The sequence below is a fragment of the Eucyclogobius newberryi genome, unplaced genomic scaffold (genome assembly GCF_026437365.1).
Source record: "Eucyclogobius newberryi isolate DKJ021-1_F unplaced genomic scaffold, fEucNew1.0.hap1 SCAF_3, whole genome shotgun sequence".
Classification (NCBI taxonomy): Eukaryota; Metazoa; Chordata; class Actinopteri; order Gobiiformes; family Gobiidae; genus Eucyclogobius; species Eucyclogobius newberryi.
In genome coordinates this window covers 4782608-4803191 of record NW_027315945.1, presented here as the reverse complement: position 1 = coordinate 4803191, position 20584 = coordinate 4782608, and the positions used below count along the sequence as shown (strand labels likewise).

The 20584-nt window shown below is 45.0% G+C and overlaps 1 long non-coding RNA gene across 1 annotated transcript in view; it reads right to left on the bottom strand.

The window, feature by feature from the left end:
* Positions 1–1367: 1367 nt before the first annotated feature.
* LOC140374232 (uncharacterized) overlaps positions 1368–20584 on the bottom strand; it is a 204502-nt gene continuing 185285 nt past the window's right edge. Inside the window, exon 2 of the long non-coding RNA XR_011929079.1 lies at positions 1368–1608. This is a non-coding gene — a long non-coding RNA (uncharacterized lncRNA). The remainder of the gene's footprint in view (positions 1609–20584) is intronic.

Below are 20584 nucleotides of genomic sequence, written 5' to 3'. Positions count from 1 at the left end.
GACTCTGGCACCAGCAAGAGGCCGGTCCATGTTTAGTCCTGACTCTGGCACCAGCAGGAGGCCGGTCCATGTTTAGTCCTGACTCTGGCACCAGCAGGAGGCCGGTCCATGTTTAGTCCTGACTCTGGCACCAGCAAGAGGCCGGTCCATGTTTAGTCCTGACTCTGGCACCAGCAAGAGCCGGTCCATGTTTAGTCCTGACTCTGGCACCAGCAAGAGGCCGGTCCATGTTTAGTCCTGACTCTGGCACCAGCAGGAGGCCGGTCCATGTTTAGTCCTGACTCTGGCACCAGCAGGAGGCCGGTCCATGTTTAGTCCTGACTCTGGCACCAGCAAGAGGCCGGTCCATGTTAGTCCTGACTCTGGCACCAGCAGGAGGCCGGTCCATGTTTAGTCCTGACTCTGGCACCAGCAGGAGGCCGGTCCATGTTTAGTCCTGACTCTGGCACCAGCAGGAGGCCGGTCCATGTTTAGTCCTGACTCTGGCACCAGCAGGAGGTCGGCCCATGTTTAGTCCTGACTCTGGCACCAGCAGGAGGCCGGTCCATGTTTAGTCCTGACTCTGGCACCAGCAGGAGGCCGGTCCATGTTTAGTCCTGACTCTGGCACCAGCAGGAGGCCGGCCCATGTTTAGTCCTGACTCTGGCACCAGCAGGAGGCCGGTCCATGTTTAGTCCTGACTCTGGCACAAGCAGGAGGCCGGTCCATGTTTAGTCCTGACTCTGGCACCAGCAGGAGGCCGGTCCATGTTTAGTCCTGACTCTGGCACCAGCAGGAGGCCGGTCCCTGAGGTCCTCAGAGTTCGAGATGGTTCATATGACACTAACATATCCAAGATGTACTTTGGTGCTAGGCCATGGAGAGACTTGTACACAAGCAGAGCTGCTTTAAAGTCTATTCTCTGAGCCACAGGGGGCAGTGCAGAGACCTGAGAACAGGACTAATGTGATGGTACTTCCTGGTTCTAGTCAGGACCCGAGCAGCAGCGTTCTGGATGAACTGCAGCTGTTTTACAGCTCGTTTGGACAGACCAGTGAGCGGCCGTTACAGTCTAATCTACTGGAGACAAAAGTATGGATAAGTCTCTCTAAATCTGGTTTAGACACTATATTTTTGATTTTAGCAATGTTTCTTAGATGGTAAAAAGCTGCTGATGTTGACGTGGCTGTTAAAATTCAAGTCCATTATTACCCCCAGATTTCTAACTTGGTTTGTAGGTTTTAGAGCGAGACTCTGGAGGTAACCGCGAACATTTTCTCTTTGTTTCTGTCTTGAAACAATCTTGTCTGAGTTCAACTGGAGAAAGTTGTTTTGCACACATCTGTTGGATGCAGTGAAAGAGTGAATCCATCCATCCATTTTCTGCCGCTTTATCTGGGGCCGGGTCGCGGGGGCAGCAGTCTGAGCAGGGACTCCCAGACTTCCTTCTCCCCAGACACTTCCTCCAACTCCTCCGGGGGGATCCTGAGGCGTTCCCAGGCCAGCCGAGAGACATAGTCTCTCCAGCGTGTCCTGGGTCTTCCCCGGGGCCTCTTCCCGGTGGGACATGCCTGAAACACCTCCCGAGGGAGGCGCCCAGGAGGCATCCGGAACAGATGCCCGAGCCACCTCAGCTGGAGGAGCAGCGGCTCTACTCCGAGCTCCTCACCTTATCTCTAAGGGAGCGCCCAGCCACACGGCGGAGGAAACTCATTTCGACCGCTTGTATCCGCGATTTGTCCTTTCGGTCACTACCCAAAGATCATGATCATAGGTGAGGGTAGGAACGTAGACCGACCCGTAAATAGAGAGCTTTGACTTTCGACTCAGCTCCTTCTTCACCACAACAGTCCAATGCACCGATCCGCCTGTCAATCTCATGCTCCATCCTTCCCTCACTCGTGAACAAGACCCCGAGATACTTGAACTCCTCCACTTGGGGCAAGGACTCCCCACCCACCTGAAGAGGGCAAGCCACCTTTTTCCGGTCGAGAACCATGGCCTCGGATTTGGAGGTGCTGATTCTCATCCCAGCCGCTTCACACTCGGCTGCAAACCGTTCCAGTGCATGTTGCAGGTCCGGGTTTGATGGAGCCATCAGGACAACATCGTCTGCAAACAGCAGAGATGAGATCCTGTGGTCCCCAAACCGGACACCCTCCGACCCCTGACCACACCCTCCGACCCCTGACCATACCCTCCGACCGCTGACTGCGCCTAGAAATTCTGTCCATAAAAACTATGAACAGAACCGTTGACAAAGGGCAGCCCTGAGGAGTCCAACATGCACTGGGAACAGGTCTGACTTACTGCCGGAAATGAACACAGCTCCTGCTCCGGTCATACAGGGACCGGACAGCCCTGAGCAAAGGGCCCCGGACCCCGTACTCCCGGAACACCCCCCAAAGGACACCCCGAGGGACACGGTCGAAAACCTTCTCCAGATCCACAAAGCACATGTGGACTGGTTGGGCAAACTCCCATGAACCCTGGAGTACCCGATGGAGAGTCTAGTGCTGGTCCAGTGTTCCACGACCGGGACGAAAACCACTCTGCTCCTCCTGAATCCGAGGTTCGACTATCGGTCGGATTCTGCTCTCCAGTACCTTGGAATAGACCTTACCCGGGAGGCTGAGGATTGTGATCCCTCTGTAGTTGGAACACACCCTCCGGTCCCCCTTCTTGAACAGAGGGACCACCACCCCTCTCTGCCAGTCCAGAGGCACGGTCCCCGACCGCCATGCGATGTTGCAGAGACGTGTCAACCAAGACAGTCCTACAACATCCAGATACTTTAGGTACTCAGGGCGGATCTCATCCACCCCCGGAGCCCTGCCACCGAGGAGTTTGCGAACAACCTCAGTGACTTCAGCTTGGGTGATGGGTGAGTCCCCGGTCTCTACTTCCTCTTCGGAAGACGTGACTGAGGCATTAAGGAGATCCTCAAAGTATTCCTTCCACCGTCAGACGACATCCCCAGTCGAGGTCAGCAGGCCTCCACCCGCACCGTAAACGGTGTTGGTGAGGCACTGCTTCCCCCTCCTGAGGTGCCGGACGGTTTGCCAGAATTTCTTTGGTGCCGACCGATAGTCCTCCTCCATGGCCTCCCCAAACTCCTCCCAGGCCCGGGTTTTTGCCTCTACGACAGCACGAGCCGCGGCTCGCTTGGCCTGCCAATACCTGTCGATGACCTCCGGAGACCCACAAGCCAGAGTGGCCTGATAGGCCTCCTTCTTCAGTCTGACGACATCCCTTACTTCCGGTGTCCACCACCGGGTTCGGGGGTTGCCGCCACGACAGGCACTGGAGACCTTGCGACCACAGCTCCGAGCAGCCGCATCAACAATGGAGGCGGAGAACATGGTCCACTCGGACTCAATGTCCCCAACCTCCCCCGGGACATGGGAGAAGCTCTCTCGGAGGTGCGAGTTGAATACCCTACTGACAGAGGGCTCCACAAGACGTTCCCAACAGACCCTCACAATGCGCTCGGGTCTGCCAAGTCTGTCCGGCTTCCTCCTCCGCCAGCGGATCCAACTCACCACCAGGTGGTGATCGGTTGACAACTCTGCCCCTCTCTTCACCCGAGTGTCCAAGACACGCGGCCGGAGGTCAGATGACACAACAAAGTCGATCATTGACCTCCGGCCTAGGTTGTCCTGGTGCCATGTGCACTGATGAACACCCTTGTGCTTGAACATGGTGTTTGTTATGAACAATCCGTGGCTAGCACAGAAGTCCAATAACTGAACACCGCTCGGGTTCAGATCGGGGAAGCCGTTCTTCCCGATCACCCCTCTCCAGGTGTCACTGTCATTGCCCACGTGGGCGTTGAAGTCCCCCAGTAGAACAACGGAGTCCCCGGTCGGTGCACTGTCCAGTACCCCTCCCAAGGACTCCAAGAAGGCCGGGTACTCTGCACTGCTGTTCGGCCCAGAGTCCTGGAGACGTACAGGTCCTGCAAAGATGGAAGTCCGCAGCCGATCACCCTCTCGGAAGAGTGCACAATGCGCTCTAGTCTCTGTTTGTTCCTGGCTGTGGCTCCAGCGTATCACACGGTGAAGGAGGAGGTGAGGATGAACTCAATGATGGCCATGTAGAACTGCACCATCATATCCGCTGGCAGATTGGCTTTCCTCAGCTGCCGCAGGAAGTACATCCTCTGCTGGGCCTTCTTGATGAGGGAGCTGATGGTGAGCTCCCACTTGAGGTCATGGGTGATGGTGGCGCCGAGAAAGCGGAAGGAGTCCAAAGTAGTGATAGGGAAGTCTGTGATAGTGAGGGGGGGCTGGGACTTTCCTTAAGTCCACGATCATCTTCACTGTCTTCTGGGCGTTGAACTCTAGGTTGTTACGGATGCACCAGAACACCTGTCGGTCCACCTCCCTCCTGTAGACAGACTCATCCCCATCCAAGATGAGCCCGATGAGGGTGGTGTTGTCCACAAAACTAGTGTTTTACGGAGTCGTGGCTGGAGGTGCAGCAGTTTGTGTACAGGAAGAAGAGCAGAGAAGAAAGTACACAGCCCTATGGAGATCCTGTGCTGATAGTCCGAGTATCTGAGACATTCTTCCCCAGCCCTACGCACTACCTCCGATCCGTCAGGAAGTCAGTGATCCACCTGCAGGTGGAGTCAGGCACGTTGAGCTGGGAGAGCTTGTCCTGGAGCAGAGCAGGAGGATGGTGTTTGAAGTCCACAAACAGGATCCTGGAATAGGTTCCCGGCGAGTCCAAATGCTGCAGGGTGAAGTGGAGTGCCAGGTTGATGGCATTGTCCACAGACCTGTTGGCTCTGTGGGCGAACTGCAGGGGGTCCATCAGGGAGAAGGTGAAGGACTTGGGGTGGGGAAAGACCAGGCGCTTGTTGCGGAAAATATACTATACACACGGTGCCAGAGAAATAAGGCAGAATAGAACCAAGTTGTTGTGTGGTCAAATGTGGGTCTTAATTTCAGCCGTGCACAAGCCGAAATGCTTTCCCTGATAGAGTCGTCTCTCCCTCCCTGGTCTGACTGAATGAGTCTCACAAACTCCAGCTTAAAAAGGCACAACAGTCAAACTTGATGTCAGAAAGTAATGATTAGTAGAGGCCATTGTTTAATCCCTGGGTGTGGGTTATCAGACCGCCCACAAAGGCACCTTCCTAATCCTCAACACACATTAACAGTTTATGGCAGGGCTCGCTGTCCTTCACCTAGGCAACTGTCCACTGACCAAAGCACAGGACAAAGGTTACTAAGCTGACCATATTAAAACAATCAAACATCCTGTGTATCTTATTCACTAAACAAGTAAATCAACAAGTAAATGAACTGACATTTTCCACTTCACGCCTGCACAGTGTCTCTAGGTGGCAGGAGTGACACCGTCTGGTCCAGCAGCTTTTCGGGAGTTGGATTTCTGGAATAGTCTGCTTACATCCTGTTCCTGAACTGTGAGAGTGGTTGGGGAGGTGGGAGGTACCGGGGTTGGCAGAGCCGGCCCAGCCTACAAGCGAACTAAGCAGCCGCGTAGGGCCCCGAGGCGTTAGTAGGGCCCCCAATCTGGCAACCCGTCTTATGCGAAGTGCAAGCGCAGCGTGCGCCACTAGTGTAGTAGCGCTGCTGGCGCGGCAGCGCACACAGCGGTAACATATAACGCACAAACCGCATTTATTTGTAATGACAATCTGGCAACCAAGACACCAAACCTGCGCTGATTGGGCAACTTCATTGTGCGCGAGGAGAACAAGAGCAAAATAGAAACACAACAGAACGTGGTCCCTGCGTGGTCCTCATGTCCAGAAGAATATATCTCCTGGTGCCGAAAAACGAAAGAAGAAACTTCTTGACGATGTAAAGAAACTGCAAACTCAACAACACTCTCCAGGTATTGAACTTCTCTTACAAAGAGACGGTTAATGCTTCTGTTTGAAACAACACGATTCTGTCACGTTAGTTCGCTCAGGCTGGAGGCGACGAGAGCTCTGAGCACAATATGTGTGAATGAAAGATAATGAGCTTAACATTTACACCAGCCCCCTAGTGTCAGCTGCAGGTGAGGCCGGTGAGGGGCGTCTATGCCCCGGGTCACTAAGAGGCGGAGATCCGGTCCGGACGAGCGCCGTCTCGTCCAGAACCTCTGACGTGAAACTTTGGAGTGAACAGTGTGCGGCCCCTGTCCCGGGCCCCTGTCCCGGGCCCCTGTCCCGGGCCCCTGTCCCGGGCCCCTGTCCCGGGCCCCTGTCCCGGGCCCCTGTCCCGGGCCCCTGTGCAGCCTCAGTCAAAGATGAGCTGGTTTGAGTTTGCGTCCCTCTCTCTCACATCACCATGTTGTTGTTGTTGTTGTTGTTTTATGGCGGTTGGCATCCAATTGTTGCATTACCGCCTGACTTTATTCCTCAGACTTTTCGTAGTCCTCATGTGAGATCAATCGTGACTCGTGATGTCTGTTTTACTTTGACTTCTTAACGTGCAATAAGAGGAACGTAAAGGTGCAGGAGTCCAGTGTGTGATGTTCTGATCAGAACAAACATTTATATTGTAATTCACTTTTAATAGAGCTATAAAACAATTCAATTTATTTAAAAAGCATCATTAGACTATTTGTTATAAATTATAATAAATTGATAGTGAAAAATAACCAGACATATTATGATTACGTCTGTTATAGAATAATACTATATATTTTTATACAAAAGTGGCAAAGTTGCAGAAACGCAGTCTCTTCACTATAGCTAGATTTGGACCTTCACTTCTCGTTCTGTTCATTCTCTGGGAATAACATGTTTGTTTTATCAGTGTTAATTGTTCATCAAGCAATGCTTATGCCATTTTTTTAATTTAATATAACTTGTTTTGTCACTTTGGCAAGAAGGAACAGTTGGGAGCTGTAAAAGATAAATTAGTAAGGATAACTATTACTATTAAAATGAATCAATTTGACCATAATTATTTTTCATAGCCAATATTGTATTGAGTAATTAAGTACACTAATGTATTAATAACTGGCTTTAGTCATTTTCTCCTGGCACAGTTTCATCACATCATCATTTTATAGCATTACAACCTCAACATTTTACTCTTACTTTAGCCGGCTGGACCACATTAAAATGCACCAGAAGACCCAAAAAAGGTCTGAAAATTTCTGGGGAAGGGCCCCCAGACCCCCCCTGTTCATTAATTTAAACTGCTAATGTGGCTGTCGACCCTTAACGCCCATAAATACACCCAAAAACATATCTGGGACGTGTGTTATTTGTACAGGGAGTAGAGGTGATGTCAGCGGAATACCAAGTTGCATTGTGGGATTTAAGTTAGCAATATTTGAGCTTGTGAGGTGCTGAGAATAAACTAACTGGCAAACAGATGCCCTGGAGTTTTGGTGCGCTTTGTTTGCGTTGAAGAAAGTTCCCATATGTGAATTGTTTACTGACAATGGCAATAAAACTGATTCTGATGACGTGGCGAAGGGCCCCCAAAAATGTTTTCGCTTAGGGCCCCCTGAAGGCTTGGGCCGGCCCTGGGGGTTGGGTTGGCAGAGGTGGTCACAGGGGGGGAGGGGATATCAAATCTACAGTAGAAAGAGCTGTCGTCTGTGGAAGGGGGAGCTCAGGGCTTGTAATTGGTGAGAAGCCGGAGCCCACTTCACACAGAAGCGGGGTTGTTGCTGCTTCAGACACGTATTGTACTGTGATCTGGCTCTCGACACCTCCCTGCTAAATCAATAGTTTGCATCTTTGTCGTGCTCTCTATCACCGGCCCTGTGCGCTGCATGTAGATGAACTTTAGGGTTATTTTTTGCATTGCGGAATTCATAGCACTTTTAATGCCCTGAACTTAGTCATTAAAGAATAATACAAACTCATTACACTTGTGGAAAATATTTCTCACAGCAATTAGTTCAAACGGCAGCTGAGCTGAAGGGTTTGTTAATATGTTTTGTGCGATACTATGTGCGTCCGGTAGGCACTGGTCAATCTTCAACTGAGTCTTCCTCGGTCAGAAGGAACAGACAACTCCAGTTCACACTTGAACATTTATTGAAGGGAGCAAACATTGGGAGGAGGAGGTATATTTACAGATGGATTTGAGAGGAAAGGTGTGTGGGTGTGTAAATATTGATGTGTATGTGTGTGTGTGTGGACATCTGAAAAGAAAGACAATAAAACTATGTCAGGAAACATTGAATATGCATAAAAGGCTTGTAGTTACACTCAACAAACACGAGAGGGAGCCCTGATGTAGTTACATTCAGCGACCAAAAGAGGGAGCCCTAATGTAGTTATATTAAATGACCACGAGAGGGAGCCCCAAGCTTACAAGTACAGTTACAGGTAAAGCGTAACTCTCCCAAGAAACGTGTCATAAATATACAAAGTAAACTGCACAATATACAGATGAGGGACTATTTAAAGGGAAATGTACAGGACAGAGGATCGAATTATGGACATATATGTGTAGATCCGAAGCACTATTGGGACGTAGTAACGGGTGGGCCCAGCCACGCGCTATCACTTTAACAGCCAACATCAGCACGCAAACAAGCATCTGTGCTCTAACTTACAGAACTTTGACATGCATACATGGTTACAAACAATACTCACATCATATGGACGCACACTGTACCTATACACACAGGATAAGGCAGGATAAAAAGACAGTGACACTAGGCTCTGCTCCTCACACAGTACATGTACAACTTCTCTCTGTGAATCTCTTTTTGAACCTGGAGCTTTGACTTCCGCCATTTCCGTTCGGCCCGGCAGCACTCCCTTTTCTGTGCCCTGACTGAATCATCATTTCTCCACGGCGCCTTCTGCTTATTTTTAACAATTTTAGCCTTCAGAGGGGCAATGGTGTCCAGAACATTCAAAACACTTGATGTAACAGAGTTCAACAAATCATTTACATTAGAACATGAGACATTTTCAAAGTTCATACCCCAGTGCACCTGTGTCATCATTTATGTGTCTCCTCTGAACAACTGCAATACCAACCTCTGAACAGCTCCAGGACCAACCGGTGGTTTGGGAAAAACAGACATGTCAAAGAAGACACAGAAATGATCAGACAGAGCAGCATCGACAACATTGATTTACCCCCTTTGTAATTATAAGATCTAGAGTGTGCCCTCTGCTGTGGGTGGGGTCACTCTGCTGTGGGTGGGGTCACTCTGCTGTGGGTGGGGCCTCTCTGCTGTGGGTGGGGCCTCTCACATGCTGAGTAAGACTGAAGGTTTCAAGGACAGCATCAAGCTCTTTAGTGTTTTTGTATTTGACTGAGTCCTGCTTCTGCTGGTGTTTTGAGCATGTGTTTTTTACCATCAAAAGAACTGCTGGGAATGAAAAGCCTTGCCTTACCCCGGGCTCACTCACACCGCGTCCAGCTGCAGTGCAGTGACCAGTCTTTCCGTAGCATTAAAAGTGCAAGAGAAGGTTAGACTGTTCACCATGCAGTGCGATGGAGCCAGCGGAGGTGCTATACCCCAGGCCTTTTCAATGACGTCTTCAAAACAAGGTGAGACGAAAAGGAAATCAAATAAGCACGGATGAAATCCATCCAGTGTTAAAATCGATTATCTTTACTACCGCCGTACATGTACGTACATTAGGTAATAGCCGGTCATGGTCACAAAGTGTGTAACGCCATGAACTCTGTTATGTGATACCATGGACAAAGACAAATAAATCAAAATAAAATAAAAGATCCGTGCTTACCCCTTGTTTGAAGACACATCAAGTAGAAAAAAACTGAACGAATCCCAAACCGTGAGTACATAGTAGTGATGGGTAGATAGAGTACACCAACACAGTACTGTATTGGTGTACTCTATTTCTCCATCTGGTGGTCTAAAAAAGGTAGGGCTGCTGCCTCTCAAGCAGACATGTTAACGCAATACTGGGATCATTAATTCAAAAATGCGAACGCTGAATGCCTTCTGATTTTCAACTAATATTTGAGATAATTTAGTGAGATGGTCACTCAATCTTATTAATTAAAGCAAATAACAGCCTATTGTACAATAATGTAGGCTGTAAAGGGACTTGAAATAAATGTTAATGAATAAATATATATATAGGGCTTGCAGAGGTTATTCTTGTGAAAGATCACAAGTATCCCTCAAAGAGGAACTGGCAAATATCTATCACACAACACGAGCAACTAACAGTTGCCTTCTCTAGAATTCCTCACAGACATGGCAAAACTTTTCGCATTGTTGATGAATTCTGTATGGAATATCTTGGGCAAAGAACACCCTCTTGCCTTTGTACTGAGGTCATTCCCATGATGGTTAAGAAAGTCGTTATCAGGCCTCATGGTTTATCGCTCTCGGGTAATGAGAGGGAGCACAATTCCAGTCCTGGATACCAGTTCAGGGATCACCCTCTTGAGAAAGCTCTCAGTGTTTTCCCCTCTCACAACGTCTTGCTCCTCGTTTCTTGGGGTTATGTGGGTGGGTCAAATGTCGGCAGAGGTGCAGTGTTACGTGCAAGTTAAGTGTAAGTGGACATTATATCCTAAGGGTCCTTAATGTTTTCTTTTGTTATCTGATCCTACAAAAAAAATTACACAGCTTAACATTTGTGTCAAACTTGAAGCGTTCTAGGACTCGTATAAAAATGCAGCCCATTATACGCATTATAGCAGGGGTGGGCAATTATTTTCCATATTCGAATCCAGGCAAGTAGCGGAGGGCCGGCCCGCGATCATTGGTGTGAAAAAAATAAAAATCTAAAAAAAAAATATCAAATGAAATATCACTTGCTTGTCAAATATAGCTATTGACTCTATTATTTAATTGATTTCACGTCATATTTATTAAGGATACAAGTGCAGACAGATGCCTGAGGGCAAAAAAGAAAAAAAATATTTTAATTTTTTTAATTGTTTTCAAATATTACTTGGCATGTTGAAATATGCCAAGGCCGCATTATAAAGACAAACGGGCCACTAGTGGCCCGCGGGCCGTAGTTTGCCCACCCCTGTATCATAGGCCTCAGATTTCTGAAAAATATCAAAATTTTAGCAGTACATTATTCACTACATGTGAAATGTAAGTTTTCAAACTGGAATTTAAGAGGTTAAGTTGGATAAATAATTAATAAAAATCATATTTTTGTCTAGGGTAGGGATGGGTCTTTAATTAGAGGTGAAAACTTTTTAAATTCATGTCCTTAGGGTCCAAGGTGTGGAATTGTTTCTCACTGTCCCAATGGATCAATTCAGAAGCGAAGCATTTTTTAATAAATAAAAAATGTGTAATGTCATTAACCAAACCGAAATACTGGGCGAACAAAGAAGGCAAAATGGCAAGGCAAGTTTATTTGTAGAACACAATAGGAAGCAATTCAAAGTGCTTGACACAACAGGATGGACACAGGAGGACAAAGATATCCATAGGAAAGCCAGAGGGTTAATGCCAACTCACATGTGCTAAAACACTTGCCCTCACAGCAGCTTGTCTAGAGATAAAATATCATGATTTATGCCAAATAATCAGTGCAAAACAAGAACATGTTTACAGAGACAGGAGGTGGCAGACACCACACCTCAAAGGTTAGGCTACAAATTGTACGTTTAAAATGCTGTAATTGTATATTTGAAGTTGAAATACTATACACTGACAAAACATCTAAACCAGTTGCGACAAATAAACAAAATAATAATAATTTGAAATGTTGTTGTCAGATTCTTTTTTAATCTGATGAAAGAAAATGTTTCTTCATGTTTGTTCTTGGTTAATCTGAAGCTGACACACACTGGACTGAACAAAACTGATGAGTCAGTGGAAGCATCATACAACAACAGAAGATATCTTTTCAGATACATGACTTACACTACTAAGGAAGGAAGTGGAGAGTCAAGCTGGTTTAATCAGCCTAGAACACTTTTATCAGTGTACATTTTATACATATACATTATACATATATATATATATACATATACATATATATATATATATATACATACGTATATATATACATATATATATATATATACACATATACATATATACACATATACATATATATATATATATATATATATACATATATACATACGTATATATATACATATATATATATATATACATACATATATACATACGTATATATATATATATATACATATATACATACGTATATATATATATATATATATACATATATACATACGTATATATATATATATATATATATTAGGGCTGGGCAACGATTAAATTTTTTAATTGCGATTAATCGCATTATTTCCCTGATTAATCACGATTAATCAAATTTTTACGTGCAAAATTCGAAATGAATTCAAAAGAAGTGTAAAGTGCATCAGCATTTTTATTCAGTAGCAGTTAAATAAAATATTAAGTATTCACTTGCCACAAAATCCTGAGCCACAATCATTAAAGATGAACAGGCCACTTCGGAGGTAACGTCAGAAACATTGTTATCTCATTAAACATTAGACACTCAAAACACATTTTAGGAGCAGCAGAACCAGTCCAGTACCAAATGTCCCTAAAGCAGAAAACACTTCAGTACAGTTTGTAAATTCTTAGAACTTGACACTAAAGACATAACATTAGTTGTGCAAACAAACACTAAACCAGTTAAATACAAATAAATACATTGTCTACATTTTAACTTAAACAATGTAATCAAACACAAAACTAAAGCTTATTGCCACTGCCAGGGCTTTGAAAAGAACCAGAAAAGTTTGTAGATTCCTAAAACTGGGTGTTTTTTTACTCCTCTGCACTAAACCAGTTGCTAAGGCACCAGATTATTCACGTTTTCAGCTGATAAAAGACGCTCTCTTCTTCTGGACAATATGATCAGCAAGAGAAAGAAGAAAGAGAAAACAATCTTTCGCAGGGGACGGAGGTTGCTGGTGTGGCCAAGTACTTCTGCGCTATGGGGGCCAGCCTGCTGCGTGAGCCTGGGGGCCAGCCTGCTGCGTGAGCCTGGGGGCCAGCCTGCTGCGTGAGCCTGCATGTTTAGACCACCACTCTAAGGGGCAGGAATCTGAGATGATGGCGGGCTCTGCTCTGTAGCGACGCACACAGTTCTCAATTAAGTCTTCTTCCTGCTCAGAGTCAGACTCAGATGAGACAGCCAATAGGGTTAGCTTTTTCTTAGGTGGCTCTGAGGTTTTTTCTTCCATAGGTTTCTCCCTCTGTTCCCTCTGTTCCTTGATTATGTTGGTCACTGAGGCCCACACCTCACTCCTCTCAGCTCTAGGTATGCACTTTACGTCCTTGAATCTAGGGTCCAAGGCCGTAGCAATCTTCAGATATGCAATGTTGGCATTTCCCTTGCGTGTCTCTATGTTGTTTCTGAAGGTAGACTTGAACTTGGTCACACAGGCAGGGTCATCATCTGAGCTCTCCATCAGCCGGGACAGATGGCAAAAAGCAGAGACACAGAGCATGAGACATACTTTTCTCCTCCCAAAAGTTCAGTCAAATACCTGCAACAGAAAATCAACTCCAGTCAAAAATAAATTGCATTCACTTACAGTATACACACAGAAAATATCCTCTACATATGAATGCTGCATTTACACATTTACTCTATTTCTCGCTTACATGCACTCAGATAGGATAGTGAGAAAGATGATGTAAAACATACGTGCAAGGCTCCAGAAGCATTTCCAACTTCTCCAGTTTTGTCCATTTCAGCTGTAGTTGGCATGACAATCTTGGTGTTTGTGGTGAGGACGTCCCTCAGTGGCTGTTCGTTTCTGCGGATGCTTTTTAGAGTAGAATTCCATCTGGTTTGAACATCTTGCACTAGCGACTCCTTCTTCTGTCCATGTTCAACTTGTTGTTGCTCTAATTCGGCTGCACTTGCTGGACTGTGTTTAAAGTGCCCCACAACCTTTCTGCACTTGGCCAGGACATTGTCAAACGCACTGTTCTGCAGTGATACTGTGACAGAACGCTGGAGACTGTGCGTGAAGCAGGGGACATGATCAAAAGGCAGTTGTCTCGCAGCAGCGATCATATTTGGTGCACTATCTGTGCTACGTGTGGTGACTTTATTTGACACATTCCACTGCTGTGCAACGTCAGTAAAGTGCCCCGCGCACGTTTCAGCATAATGTCTCTCCTCTGTTTTCATCACAGTCAGAGCATGTGAATGCAGCGCCCACTTTTCATCGATGTAATGCACTGTAACTCCGAGGCAATTGTGGTTCCTGACTGATGTCCAGTAGTCCCCAGTGAGAGCAACAGCGGGTGCTAGTTCTAAAGCTGTGGCTTTTGCAGCCCTCTCCTTTTCGAACAACTCGTGTATTTGCCGTGTGATGGTGCGTCGTGAGGGCATTTCATACCTGTCATCATTTGTAGCGATTTTCAACAAGTTTCTCAGACCAGGGTCCTCTACCACGCTGACCGGCCTGCAGTCTGGAGCAATCCATTTTGCTAAGGCAGTTAACTTCTCTTGTCTATTTTTGTCTAGACTTCTCCCTGGATTTATCGTAGTCTGCCGAAGCGCTCCACTGTTAAATGCCTTGCTAGTATCAACCGAGTGCTTTGCGTTAAGGTGGTACTTTAGACTAGACGTACTCCGATGATAAGTCAATTCAGCCTGGCAGTGATTGCAAATGACTTTGGTTTTATCGACTCCACCAGCTGAAAGAACTTTAAATGTAAGAGATCCATGTTTGTTTAACTATGTAACCGCCACCTCTTCTCTTTTCCGGTTCCGCAGCAGGTAGCAACCTACTTTTACAAAATAAAAGCCTGTCAGCAACAGATTTTACAATAATACAATAAAATATAAAACCTGTGTTAATGCGCATTAAAATAATTGATCGCATTAAATAAGTGATGAGTTAACGCGATAATAACGCGTTAACTTGCCCAGCCCTATATATATATATATATATATATATATATATATATATATATATAAATATATATATATATATATATATATATATATATATTTATATATATATATTTATATCCATATATCCATCCCACACTCTCTGACTCTCTGTGTGTAGCCCCTCTGACTAGGGTTACTGGAGTAGTAGCATTCTAGAGATTCATGATTTAATTCACAAAATCCTACCAATGGTTAGAAAGAGCTGGTCTGAAGGACATGTTTTTTTGATAGGAACATACATGATATACATGCTGTGAACAGACCGGATTGTAGCCTAATCTGCATCCATTGCTCAAGGACACAATGAGAGTGTGCTCTTCTGCCCCCTGTGGCACTTGGTTTGTTATAGGTCTTCCCATTCCCCGGGACGCAGCAAGGCCCAGGCGGAAGGCAAGCCTTCCCTGGCCGACCCGCTGGCGGAGGAAGTGCACTCGACGAGGGCCAGCGGCACCCGGGGAGAGGTCCCTCGTGGGGATCCTCCCGCACCAGGAGGCTGTCCCTTGCTCGCCGAGTTGAATGCCCGCGCAGACTGCTCGGACCTCATCCGTTTACCTCTAAATGGTTTCATGTCCTCTTGAACTCTCTCTTCAAAGTTCTTTTCAACTTTCCCTTGCAATACTTGATGCCTATCTGCCTCGTGCCGGTATTTAGCCTTAGATGAAGTTTACCACCCGCTTTGTGCTGCATTCCCAAACAACCCGACTCCGTGAAAGGGGCCGTTACCTGAGCACCATTAGCTGAGCCTCTATCAGAAGGACTCCCCCGATCGACACCGGGCAAGTGGTCTTCCGTACGCCACATTTCCCGCGCCCGCCTGTTGGACAGGGATTCGGCGCTGGGCTCTTCCCTTTAGCGAGATGGGAACTCCCAGTGTTCTGTGGGGGAAGCAGCCCCACGGGGCAGAGATTGGTCTGCTCTTGAGGGGATGAAGGGTGGGCAGGACTGCCTAGGGCAGTCGGGCCGCTCTGCGACAACCCAAGCCGTGGGAGGTTGTGCCTCCCAATTGATGGCAAAGAGACCCTCAGACAGGCGTAGCCCTTGGAGGAACCCGGGGCCGCAAGGTGCGTTCGAAGTGTTGAGTTGTTCAGGTTTGGTTTTGTGTGCGACAAACTCAAGTGTAGGTTCTCACACACCTCTTAAGTCACATGACAGAGACTATAAGGGTCAGAGTTGAACTGATTCACTTCCTCTTCCTGAGCAGACCTGAGAACATGGTGGTTTCTGGTGAGCCAAACAATAGTAATACTTGTAATGTTTTAACCTTTTGCTAAAATACTTAATTGTAATTTTGTATTTTGTATTATATCTTTTAAAGGGTCTTAACAGTCCAGTGTTTTAAAGGTACACGTTTATCTTTGATTTTATTATGAATGTAATGAAACTGTTAATGCTAACTGCACTGTGCTTACAGGCTCAGTCCTGGTTGCCGTTTATATAGTTTATTTTGTACCTTTTAGTCCGTATTACCTAATAGTCCCGCAGTTGGTGTAGGTCTTTAGGGTGCTGGGAAGGATTGGGGCTCACTTTAGAGACTTTATTTATAGTGATTGGTGATGGCGGCACTTGTTGTTTGGTGTTTTCTGTTATGGAAATGGCTTTGTATGTTTTAATCTTGTTTCTTTGATACTTGTAGCATGCCTCTGCCTCTCCCTCCCCAGCTTTAGAGTGGAACCTCACCAATTCTCCCTCGTCTGAGCGGTCAGTGTCCTGCCCAGTGTCCAGGACCTGAGCCACGCCCAGGCCCTTAATCAGAAGGACATGGGTACACTGTACGGGGGAAATGATTGTTTGTGACGTCTAAAAGGCCCACATTATAACGCTCGACATCTATTGTGGGCTTTTGTATTTACTTTTACCCCATCCAAGTCAAGCGCCATTTGCCATTTCATCTTGCCTGAGAAGTGTGAGTGTGGTGGGGTGTGGTGGGGTGTGGTGGGGTGTGGTGGGGTGTGGTGGGGTGTGGTGGGTGTGGTGGGTGTGGTGGGTGTGGTGGGTGTGGTGGGGTGTGGTTGGGAGGTGGTTAACCCATGAACACACATCAGAACACAATGTTTGCCATTACATCACATTCTCTCCTCCGTGTTTTGTTCACTGAATGAGCCGCAGATCCCAGGTCTGAGAGGGAGATAGTGGGAGGGAGGTGTGGGACCGTCGTATATAAGAACCTCGAAGCTGAGCACAGTAGTCAGACGGAAGCAGCTCAGGTATGACTCAAACATTTATTATACAATGTTTTAACTGGTATTGTAAAATGTATGGTGATGTTGAATTATCATTCCTATGGATGCGTTTACAAGGAGACATAAAGATGGCTCTGTGGTGTTTGGTATGTGCTTTCACTCAGGGCCCTCAGGTTTAGGACCAACGTCATGTACAGTATCTGTGAAGTATCCATACTAAAACAATCACAGATTCAAATGTGACCTCTCCGCAACTGTTTTTAGAGGACCACATGCAAACGATGAGAAAGTGTTTTTACTATTATCAAGACTATTCCTTAAATCAAAATTGAGTTTGAAATGTTGTGCACGTTGTGTACAGCAGAGTTGGATATTTCTTTTAACAGTAAAACTAAAGTAAAAGGTTATTTTGAGGACTCTTTTAGCTGGTTTGGAAAGGCTGGAATAACCCTAGTTTAGATCTGGTTTAGTTCATGTTTAGTTTTAGTTTAGTTCAGAACTGACTTTGTCCAGACCTGTTTTACTTCAAATGAAATGAAACAATAATGCACTTGTAGAGGAGCAAATGCCAAGGAAAAGTCACTTGAATGGATAAATAAATAACGTATATACAGTATGTATTAATATTGTAAAATGTCCTCAACAATAACAACATTTTCAGTGTGTTTTGCAGTTTTGTTTTTTCCGTTCTGGTTTAGACTGTGTTTAGTTAGGAACAGTCCAAAAAATGGAATCGTTAAGCAAAATGTTTTGTTTAATTAGTTCATGTTGATCCAAGGATAATCATCTTGGAGAATTTATGTTCTCAGCTTAACATTAGTAATGCAAAGATGGCTTTTTAAATGTTCTAATATCAACCTATTTAAGACTATTTAGCTGAACATCTCTATTTATGACCTTAAAGTCCATATGACAAGTTAGACTACACATTTCACCAAAACGTTGCGAGCACAATTATATTTCAGATTTTGCGGAAAAAAAAACATTTCCCATTTAACCCCAGTTTGACAATTTTTGTAAAGTTCCTGTTTGGACATGAGCGCGGATCAGACATAGATGTCTCCGGTCATACATCACGTCCTGTGCCACCAGAACATCCTCGTGTGTGAATATTTTAATTCAATCCCGATATCCGATTGGGATTGTTATGAGAAAAAACAGCGAGAAATAGAGGTCAAGAGAGGTCCATTGAGCTGACCAGAATCCTTTTGGCAAAATGACCCCACACAGTGGCCAGAGGTGTCGTATCCGGACATCTACAACTATCGAATTCAATTTGTTTGACACTTTACAACATAATTCCTTCCGTCCATGGCTGCTGTTTCACCAATAACATTTTAACAATTTATCTATTAACACTGTTTGTTTTCACCCAAAAGGGGGCGTGGTTGTACCACTGTTTCCTGGCCAAAAGCCATAAAATTCTAATAGTCATATACAATAATACCATATATTAACACCTATATTTTGTTGCATATTCATTCAAACCGTCAGAAAAGTGTGTCAGTTGTGTTTAAATTGTCCCTGGCACGTCACATATTTATGACATCACAGAGGGATTGTCTGTTTTAACTCAGTAGTACTTCCTGTCATTTTTTCAAAATGTTTTCACAAACTGCAACTTAGCCTAAGTAAAACTATGATAAATATTTACCGCAGGCAATAATTCGGGTCATAATGAGAAAGGAACTGTCTGAATTTACAAACACTACAGAAAATTACATTTTTTGGGTTATTTTGCTCTCTCAGTTCACAGGAACTTCTACTTTTTCATATTGTAACGGCTACAATATGAAAAAGTAAAACATCTTTAGGTAGATGTATATGGGACATTCAAAGGCCTTTTTTCCAAATGCCTTTTTCTCCCATAGAAACATTTATATGTCCAAAGTATATGGAAGGTTGGCCATTTTTACACATTAGATGTCTTATTTATATGAAAAGATGAAAAGAAACTATCAATATTTGGGTGAGCATTGTCAAAGTAACTGTGAAAGTGAGTGTAAAGTGCGGCTTCTAGTGTGGCTTTCTTTTTGCCCTGTCTTTTCACAGTCATAGCAAAGTGAACCCTTTTCCCTGATGTGTACAGTTTTTTGGACCTCCATTGGGCGCAATGCAAATGGGACGTGTCAACCCTGGGCATTGTGCATGTTTATCAATGAACCTGAGAGCAAACTGACCAAAAAAATTACCTTTGCCTGATACTATTAACTAGTAAAACCAACTTTAAACAAGACACTTACGTCACTTGAAATCATTCTAACTGAATATTACTCCTTTGTAGCCCCGAGAGTGTTTCCTGCCTGTTTCTCCTGGGTGTGTGGTGTTCTCCGGCATCTCTTGAACATGTTTGGGACGATAGTGTTCCTCCTCACAGCGCAGCAGGCCCTGTCTGCCTGTTTACCGGTATGTCAGAACCTCTCCTCTGAACCATATAAATTAAACTCTACCTGCAGACTGCTTTCTGACTGCTGAAATGGAACTGAGAAATTAGTCAAATAAGTGGGAAAACACATTAAAATATTGGTTCTCTCTCATCAGAAATGCAGTCATTCACACTTTATCTTAATCCTGTTTATAAGGGTGTCTTCTCTGCTCCTTCTCTGAGTCTCACAGAAACACTTAGCTTATTTTTTATTTCTTTTTCGTTACGTCAGAAGTAGAGATTCGGAAGTCTCTTGTGCTGTTTCTAATGTTGCGTTCTTGTGTTTGTTTCAAAACACTGTTCCCAAGGACCAGATCATCACAGCCTTAAAAACGGCACAGTCCGGTAAATAATTTGGGTCAAAAGCTTCTGCCCCACTTCCAAGTCACTACATCATCCGAGTTGTAATTTATCTTCAACATTTGATCTTATAACTTATATTATATTTAACTTTATCCTAGACACATTTTATTTTGCGAGCCCTTATTTGGATGAGGCTAATGACAACAAAATGTTCTGGTTATCTCTATAAACGCTGTAATAAAATGAGACTCAAGTTAACCTCGACTTCTCATCCTGGAAATCCGAGCACCACATGAACATAAACAGTTCATAAATCGTCACAGACTCGTTTTGAGCATTTCTGCCTCAAATCACATTCATTACAGCTGTGTGCTTACATTAGCATGTCGGGGCAAGCTAGCTTTTGTTTATTTCCAAATCGTAATTCCGTCTACGGCCTGAGAATGAAGCGCTAACTCCAAATCCTGATGATGGAAGTAAAGTGTACTTTTCAACGGATACATTTAAGTTCTAAGACATGAGATGCCAAATCAAAGGTACAAGAGCATGTTTAAAGGCCAATAAATATACAAGATTTGCAAAATTACTGCATTTCTGCTTGGACAAGGCTAAAAGGTTTCATTTCAGTTAGTTACAGATGATCTGTGTAGATTAGAATATTCATGGAGCTTGTCTTTGAGAGGCCTATAACAACATGCTACTTTTCTCTAAAATAAATGCCCTAGAGTATTTCTTCTTATCAATTAACCAGGATTTGACTGGCACTGGCTCCTCGTTTAGAGCAGTTCTTTAAATGGTGGAGTGTGTCTTTTTAAGGCATGGCTCTGG